At 48.8% G+C, this 8,584-nt stretch overlaps 1 protein-coding gene across 4 annotated transcripts in view; it reads left to right on the top strand.

The window, feature by feature from the left end:
* Nucleotides 1-7,221: 7,221 nt before the first annotated feature.
* The window catches only part of ZZZ3 (zinc finger ZZ-type containing 3), a 60,678-nt gene continuing 59,315 nt past the window's right edge, over nucleotides 7,222-8,584 (top strand). For 3 of the 4 annotated variants that reach the window (XM_075097897.1, XM_075097895.1, XM_075097898.1), the window contains exon 1: nucleotides 7,222-7,362. The gene's annotated coding sequence lies outside the window, so the exon portion shown is untranslated. Of the gene's footprint in view, nucleotides 7,363-7,750; nucleotides 7,834-8,584 lie in introns of those variants that run through there. The other variant, XM_075097896.1, reaches the window with a different exon arrangement.

The following is an 8,584-nucleotide window of genomic DNA, read 5'->3' as shown; positions in this document are numbered from 1 at the left end:
ATGGGTATATGTGTGGACTTAAGAAAATGCAATAGGAACTTGATCACTCAAGTAGGACATTTATAAGATGAATAAGCAAGAAATTTCATTTTCTGACTTGTTCAAGATGGAGTTGATTAGCTAAAAGGGAAAATTCTGGTAGTTGAGTGGTCATAAGGAAATACAGTTGACACTAGACTTACTGATTATATACCATTATGAAATGAACTGACAGGAAAAAAAGTAAAGTTGGAGTAATAGGAATACACTGGTTATTTGTGCAGTTTTGATACGCCTTTATGCAATGCTAGTGAATCTCAAATCACTTATTTTTCTTATTAGTCATTTGCTCAGCAGCATGGGAGGTGCAAAAATAAAGCAGTCACCATCCACAAAATGTTTTCATAATATAAATGAAGTTGAGATTTCATTTCCAGATATATTCCTCCTTTCTCACTTGGAACTCATAAAGAACTTATTATACATTAAGAACTTAAATAAGATCCATTTTTTGCAATAACTTAAGACATGGGAAAGTATATCTTAAAGTACTTTGAGAAGCATAGAGAGGGCAGAGGAGGGAGGCATTTGATTCTTACAAGAAAAAACTCAGCTCAAACTGTCAGCTGTCAAAAATGAAAAATAGCAAATTTTGTCTCTTATCTCACATGACAATGTCAAGACCTTTTCATTTCCATTGTTCATGAATAGTTTTGCCCAGAAGTGAATATTTTTCTAAGTGACTAATTTGTTCTGTCCTGCATGTTTTTTAATGCACATGCTAAAACAAGATGTCCTGGTTACCATGGTGATACATTCCCCCCCCCCCGCCCCGCCGCCTTCCCCCGGGTGTCTGTTAACACGCCAAACCCAAATGAACAGAGAGGAGCACTTGCTCATGCTGTGAATGTGTGTTTGTTTCCCCCAGTGTGCACACCTTCTCTTTAGGACCAGAAGTAAGACTGCTTTGAGATTTTTCAGCTGTAACAAAAGTAATGTACTCAGATGTGCCAAAATGCTAATTGAGGGGCAGCTATTAATTCAGTTAGACAATATTTTCAATTAAATTTCTAGTCTAGTACTGAGGTTTTTATATTTAGACTCACTTTACCATTTAACTGTAGAAGCAAGAAATAAGACATTTAGCTATGAACTTTTCTTTGGTGTCCCATCTTCTGAATAATTTCAGTAAGGGAAATGTACTCTCTCTTCCCTTGTTTGTTTGTAGTATAATTAATTTGCTTTTCAACCAAGCAGGGTAGCGGAGGTAATTTGTCTCTTAAACTAGATCAGTAGCAATCTGAACTTCATGTGTGTCCTTGACTTTGCACACAAGTGCAGGGGCTGGTCTTCCTGGGCTCTTCCTGTAGATACCGAAAAAGATACAGGTAATGGAGGCGCTTTCTGGGCTTCTGCTGTACAGGCCTCCTTCCTCCAGAGATGTTAAGTGTCCTGATCGCCCTGTTAACCTAAATCTGAGAAGTGCCTACCCTCCCCTCTGGTCTGAGCCCTGAACAGGGACCTCTCCTTTTTAAACTGTCAGTGGTGCTGCTGCCCACTCCTGTGTGATGGCAATTTGGTTTAAATAAAAATTCAGTCTTTTATATCATGTATGAGAGGGCCCTAATCATAGGCTAGGCTTGTCTTTAAAAAGCTTTCTGTTTGGGGGGGGGGGGGGGGGGGGGGGGGGAAGGTTAGGCAGAAATGGGCCAGTTTGGTTTTTGGGTTTTTTTTTGTTTGGTTGGTTTTTAATGGATTTAGGCACCTACATCCTACTTGAAAACTTCTCATCTGTGTTTTTCTGGTTTGCGCTGAACATGCTCTGTGCTGTTCAATTTGAGTAACAACAGAGCCTGTAGTGTGGTGTAGGACCTGGAGGAATATGTAAGGTAATCAAAACAGTAATGGGGATATTCCATGACCTGACACATCTTTATGTAGGTTGTACATAATTGAAAGTATTAATGCAGAATCGCTGATACCTGAGAGCGCTCCATATGTGTAGCAAAGAAAAAGTTTCTAAAGGAGAGGGGAAAAATAAAAGTAGTTGTTTGCATAGGAGTTGATAACATCTGTAAGGGGTAAAACTCCTAGAGTAAGCTAACTCAGTGCTGATGTGAACGCTCCAGAAGGTAACTATTAATGTGGACTTCCATTTTTCAGTAACCGTAGACAAAACCACCTGTGCCCATGCAGGTCTGGCTCCCATTCTAATCCCATTTAGTCAAAACTTCATTGTCACACATATGTGAAGTCTTCCAGAACCTGACAGACTCTGGACTGTTGTTTTCTTAAAGCCTGACTCAAGTTTATACACTAGAAATCCAACATGCTCAAAGTAACTGAAATAAAGCAGGTAAAAAATACAGTTGCTTGAAATGATTTAGACACCCATATTTCAGTTTTCAGATATAAAACCCCATTCTTGAGCATTAAAAACTAAGTCGTAGAATACTTTCTGAAAAACAAGGAGCTTCCTTGTTGGTATACTGCTTTTATGTTTAATGGGTTCCAATCTGGAATACACACTGCAGTCTAGCTATCATTTCATATCTTCCTGACTTTGAAGCCTCCACTGAAATGAGAAAAAAACATGTAAATGAGAGTAGCTCGTGAGCAAGGAATGGTTGTACATCGTACTGAATATAGCCTAACGACTTTAATTATTAAAAGTAAATACCAGATCTATTCAACTGCAAATTTTTAGACAAATTTGGGTTAGATTGCCCCTACTTTACGGGCATAAAATGAAAATAAACTAATAACTTCCTAAATGTGTTTAGCTTTTGCAATTGGCAGCTTGCTTTTTCAACATGGAATGTGACATCTTTCAGTAACCAAAGTCGGCCTGCAGGAGTCTGTGCGTGTTACACGGCTCCTAAATTGTTTAATGTACGTATCCTTTATCAGTGACTGGAGATTGTTCTGTTTAATAAATAGCTGTAACTTTGATTTCCTCCTGCCTTGTTCCCACACACACACAAAAAAGTGTCATAAACAAGCAGTCTAAATTTATGGCTGGAGTGGATTTATTTTGAGTAGATATTAGTCCAGATGACCACTTCTAGTCCTGTGCAATTTACCACAATTGCATTATTAAAAATTGTTTTAGTAATTTTTTATTATTAATTTTGACATGCTGACTTCCAGAACTACTGTAAAGTCTTTGTCTGAGTAGTATGTGAAGTAGTGGAAATATGCATTTTGTTACCATATTACTGAATTGATAATATTGTAAATTTTAATAAAAGTTGTGGCAAAAAGCCTGTATGATCTCTGATGTAAGCTGGCTACTGAAGCCACACCTAAATGAGTCAGTTGGATATGTCTTCAGGCAGAATTTTTTTTTTTTTAGTTTAAACACAAACCAATTTTGTTTATCTAAAGCATTTTGCTTCAGGTGAAAACATTGAAAATGCTTTGTTGTTGTTGATGATCTTAAGGGAAATTTAGCCTTTCTCATATTTGTTCTTTAATATGGTAGCATGAATTAAAAACAACCAAATTAGGATTTAGGGCTCTCGGGGAATACAGCAGGCAGAACTGAGGAGCAAAACAGAGGGCCCATAACGAATGAAGTGATACTGTGTAAGTATGCATATTTAAGCAGAAAACGGTATTAACACTTGATTTTTTTTTCCTTTTAGCTCAACAAAAACTTCCCTTTTGTAACTTTATGTTCTGTAACTCTATTGGAATTTTCTTCTCAAGATGCAAATGCTTTTCCTTTTTTCTTTCAGAAGCATGTAAATACAAAATCCAAAAGGCCACCTATAAAGTACCTACAAAGAAAATTATTGAGATGGTAACGTAATTAGTGCAGAGACTTCAGAATGTTGTGCTGAGCCAACTTGCATCCAGCCCAGGATGGTTTATGAGGTTTGGGCTGTACTGTGGAAGGTGACCCTGCTGAACCTAAGCTGGCTTTAGGAAAAGTGTCTCTGCTCTTGTCCCAAGTAATTCCACACAAGCAGCCAGTCCAATACAGCTGCCCTTGAGTGAGAACAAATAAGCCTGTGATGAATTCAGCTATAATCTTCCTTGTCCTGCATGCCCTTTTTAAAAGCCAGTGTAGATCTAGGGCTGTAGCCAAGAACATAAGCCCTGTTTTAACTGCAGTGTTGGGTAGCAAGCAGTAGTCATAGCTTACTAATATTGTTCTTGGGGCATGGTGCAAAAATACCAGAGTAGCTGCCACAGAACTACCCTAGATGTTCTTAAGATCAACTTCGCGATTGTGCTGATATGTGAAGAGTGAACTTTATTAATCTTTTGTCAGAAAAAAAGTTACATTTAATTTTCTCTAATAATAGGAGAAGCAATTAAGCTATTTCATGGCCTGAGACAGGTAGAAACAGCGATGCTGCCGCTGAAAGCGTGAGCCACGTAACAGCTTCCTCAAAGCTGGACCTTGTCTTAGGCAGGTCTCTGTGCATGGACGTGATGTGGCGGGATATAAAATATCTCTGCTCCTGGTTTTGTAGAAAGTACTGACTTGCAGGAGAGGGGCTGATCTTGTGTGTTTTAGCCTGTCCCACTGTAGTTGGCATAAGCACCATTCTCCCTTGATCAGAATAGTGGGTTGTTTTGGTTTGGTTTTTTTATTTTTACTGACAACATTGACAAGGCCAGAGGAATTGTTGTTGCCCTATAAATGAATGATACCCAAGGCTACCTATAATAACCAATTATCGGTACAAGACAGATGCTGTAGCACAGAGGAAACTGCAGCCACAAGACTCGGGAATGTCATACAGTTTGGGTAGCGTATGTGAGCAGCAAAGGAGACCCACTAGAAGTATCGGAGGAAGCGGTGTGGTGCTGCTAGGCAGGAGCACATTCATTTATACTACAGAATTATTTAAAAGGTGCCGCAAGCTGCTGTGGGGAAGGGGCTGCAGGATAGCATGAGTGGATGAAAAAGAGATTTTGAACTGTGGGGACAACAGAGCAGATGTAGAGCCCCAGCCAGCTTCAGACAAAGCAGGTTTCTCCAGGTTTAAATGTAAGTTCTCTTGGGCGGAGGTCTTAGTAAACCTGCTTGATCTCAGTCCTTACTACACACGGATTGCTTTTTTCTTCTTTGCATATTGTTAATTTTCCTCTGGAAGCTTAGCTGAGCCAAACTACCCTGTAGATACACAATGGCTGGATTCAGTCCAGGGCAAAGCATGGGGCATGCAGAGGTGGGGCAAGAGCCTCAGAATATCCCTTTCATTAGTAGCAGCCATTACCTGAAACGTCACGCCATTAACACCACTTGCTCCTTGTTATCATCCCATTGCTAGACATTATTGCTTCTTAGGCAAGATGGCAGAACATAATAGTTAAATCCTCCTCAGTGAAGTCAAGGCAAATCCTGGTGAAGGGTGTGGTTAGGTAATACAGTTTGGCTGATTTAATCCTGTTGCCAAAAAGTTGCTGCTGCCAAGAGAGGATTGTCTTGTTCCTCCCCTCTACTGGCAACACTCTCACCCCCGTCTCACATGCTGGCTCTCCTGACATCCTCCACAGTGAGCCATTGCGGCTTATTTTCTAGCTGAAAACTAACACACCAGAAACAGGAACAGTTTCGTGGTGGTTTAGGAAGTCCGACTGGTTTACCATGTGTGTAGATGAGCACCAGAGCAGGAAAGACTGGGGGGAAGGGAAGATCGGGGGAAAGCGTGCTGCCTCGTGTGCCAGCAGGCCATCAGGTTAGGTCAGCGCTATTGCTCAGCCGCACCCTTGAACGGCCACAGGAATTTGGGAAAAAAAATGAAATCAAAAACCCCATCGATCTTGCACTGAAGCAGCTGAGAAGAACCCACAGTTCTACTGTGAAAGCACTAACGCTTGCCTGAAATGCAATAATATCTTCAGGCACTGCAGCTGTTTAGCTAAATGAACATATTTCTAAATGGATTGCGTTTCACAGCATTTTAGTGCTTACAGGTGCTCCTGCAAGAACGCCAAAACCACCGTTCCTCTTTCAGATTCGGGCACACAGGCAGAAGACTGCCTGAGAACAGTGGCGTAGGTTCAAGAAAAAAATTTCCTTCTTTCTCTTGTGGGATTTCAGTTGTTTTGAATCTGATCACAGGAGAAGGCTTCCAAGTCGGCAAGATGCAGGGGAAAGTGAGAACTGCTTGGGAAAGTGGAAAAGCTACTGAGGTTTTTCTGTGGACTCTGGCGTTGCGGAATGACCATCTGCAGGGCTAGCCTTGCAATTTGGGCAATTAGGATTTTATTAAATCTGCTTTCTTAACAAAAGTATCATCAGTTGAACTACCATACAGTCAGTAACTACTTTCAAAAGCAACCTGAAAATATTCTTCAGCACTTAGTCTCTGGTAGAGAAAACTTTTAGCCGAGAATTTTCTAGCAATTTAGAAGGTTGTTAATTGTTCTTAATGGAAAGGTTCTTGAGTTTCATAAGCATTTAACAGAAAACTTCAACAAGGAAGCCTTCTTGACTACCCAAAGCTCTCCCCAGCTGCATTATAACTGGTGTATCAGGAAAAACCAATGAGGCTACAAGGATGATAGTAAGCGATACACAGTAGATCCTCTCCCCCTGTAGTACAGAGGTAAATAACCGATCAGAGCGGGCTGCGTGCGTTAAACAGTAACTCTGGGTGGTGGCACACGCCTTAGCAGAGAACCAGGCGGCACCAAAAAGAAGGACTTCGACGGCGTGACGGGTTAGGTTTCAGCCGTACGCCAGAGGGCCGGGGTACCCCACGGCGCCTGTGCCTGGGCACGGCTCCGAGGGAGAGAGCCGGGGGCGAGCTCTGGGAACGGCCCGGGGGCCGCGGAGAGACCGGCGCCGCGCTCGGGGCACCGGACCGGCGGAGGCAGGCGCGGGGACTCGCAGAGGCAGACCTGCCTCCTCCGGCCCGGCAGCGGCGCTTCCAGCCGCACGCGGCGGCCCCCCGAGCCCCGCTCCCGCTCCTCGCCGCGGCAAACCCGCCAGTCACCGGCCGCCCCGTACCGCTGCCGGCGCGGCGGGAGCAGCCGCTGCCGCCTCGGCCGCTCCGTCCCCGTCCCTCGGGGCGCCCCGACAGGCACCTGCCCCAGCGCCCTCCCCCCGGGGCATGCCCGGGGGCAGCCGGCCGCCCCCCCGCCCCCGTCCGGGGGCAGGCCGGGCCGGGCCGGGCGCCTCCGCCCTCTGCCAGCAGGCGGAGCTGCAGGGAGCGGGTCCCCGCCGCAGCGGCTGGAGGGGGAGGGGAAGGAAGCGGAAGGAGCCGCCGCCGCCGCGCTGAGGGGAGCAGGCGCTGTGCGGAGCCGCCGCCGCTGACCGCCGCCGCCCGCCGCCGCCTGGTGCGGGCAGCACGGAGGGAGGGAGCGAGCCGCGCGGGGGCTGCGCGGGGCCGGCCGCCCCCGCCGAGGAGCGGGCGCCAGGTGAGGGCGCGGCCCCGGCCCCGGGGAAGGGGGACCCGGATGGTGCCGAGTTCGGAACCCGCGAGGGGAGGGGGAGGAGGAGGAGGAGGAGGAGGGAAGGAGAGGGGGGAAGCCCCCACGTGACCAGCGCGTGCGGGGAGGAGGAGGAGGCGGCGGCTCGCGCGCCCCGTTCGAATCAGCTGGCCCGCGGCGGCTCCGCCCCCCCCCCCCCCCCCCCCCGAGCGTTACGTGTGCGCCTGTGTGTCCATGCGCGCGCCCGGCCTGACGCGGCGGGGCCGCGAGGACACGTGCGCGGCGCCGCCGACCGCCATGTTGGGAGCGAGCTGAGTGCGGGCGGTGCGCGTGCGCGGGGCCGGGGCGCGCGGGGGGGAGCGGAGTGGGAGCGGGAGCGGGAGGAAGTCTCGCGAGGTGTCGCGGTCCCCGCGGGAGCGGGCCGGGTGCGGGATGGCGGCGCAGCGCTGGGCGTGCTGGGTAATGGTAACGGGGGCCCGGGGGGCGGGGACCCTGGGACAAGCCTCCTCCCCGCCATCGTGCCCCGGGCCACACGGGTAGCGGGGCGGGGTTGGGCGCCCCGGGGAAGCGCGACTGGCTCCGCTCCGCTCCCGCCTCCCCCCCGCCCCGGCCCTGCCCCGCCTCACCTCAGATCACCTCACGCCTGCCCGGCCCGCGCTGCGCCGCTCACACCCCCCCCCGCCTCGCCCCCAGCTCCGGCGTCCCGCCCCGCCCCGCGCCCCGCCGCTTGCTCCCCCCTTCTCCCCTGTGCCCCGGGCCCTCCAGCCGCGGGTGCCGGGCTTGCGGGTGGCGCGCCCCGCGGAGCCTCTCGGCGTTCCCCCCGGTTGTCCCCCGCCGTGTCGCCTCCTAGACGGGGCGCCCAGCTTCACCGCGCTGGCTCGGCTCGGCTCTGCTCTGCCGTGCCTCTGGCTGCCCCGGCGCTGCTCTCGCAGCTTCCCGACTGTGTTAACAGCCAGAGGTCCCCTGGCCCTTCCTGACCGACGTGCAGCCCCTGACCCCCGCAAGCACTTCGTGGTGTTTGTGCCGTCTCGGCTCGATTTTCACACCTGTCCCGTGCGGTTGCTCCTGTACTGGTGCAGGTTTCCGCTGTTGAACCCAAACTGCTCCTACCCTGTAGGAACGCTGGTGTTTGGGGATGGAGGGGTCCAAAAAGAGAGGCATGTAACATCACGAATACGGTCTCTCTTGAGGCTGTGATATATGTCCCATT

The sequence above is a fragment of the Phalacrocorax aristotelis genome, chromosome 6 (assembly GCF_949628215.1).
Source record: "Phalacrocorax aristotelis chromosome 6, bGulAri2.1, whole genome shotgun sequence".
NCBI classification, from domain to species: Eukaryota; Metazoa; Chordata; class Aves; order Suliformes; family Phalacrocoracidae; genus Phalacrocorax; species Phalacrocorax aristotelis.
The sequence above is the reverse complement of the archived record's forward strand: the minus strand, read 5'-3'. Positions and strand labels throughout refer to the sequence as shown.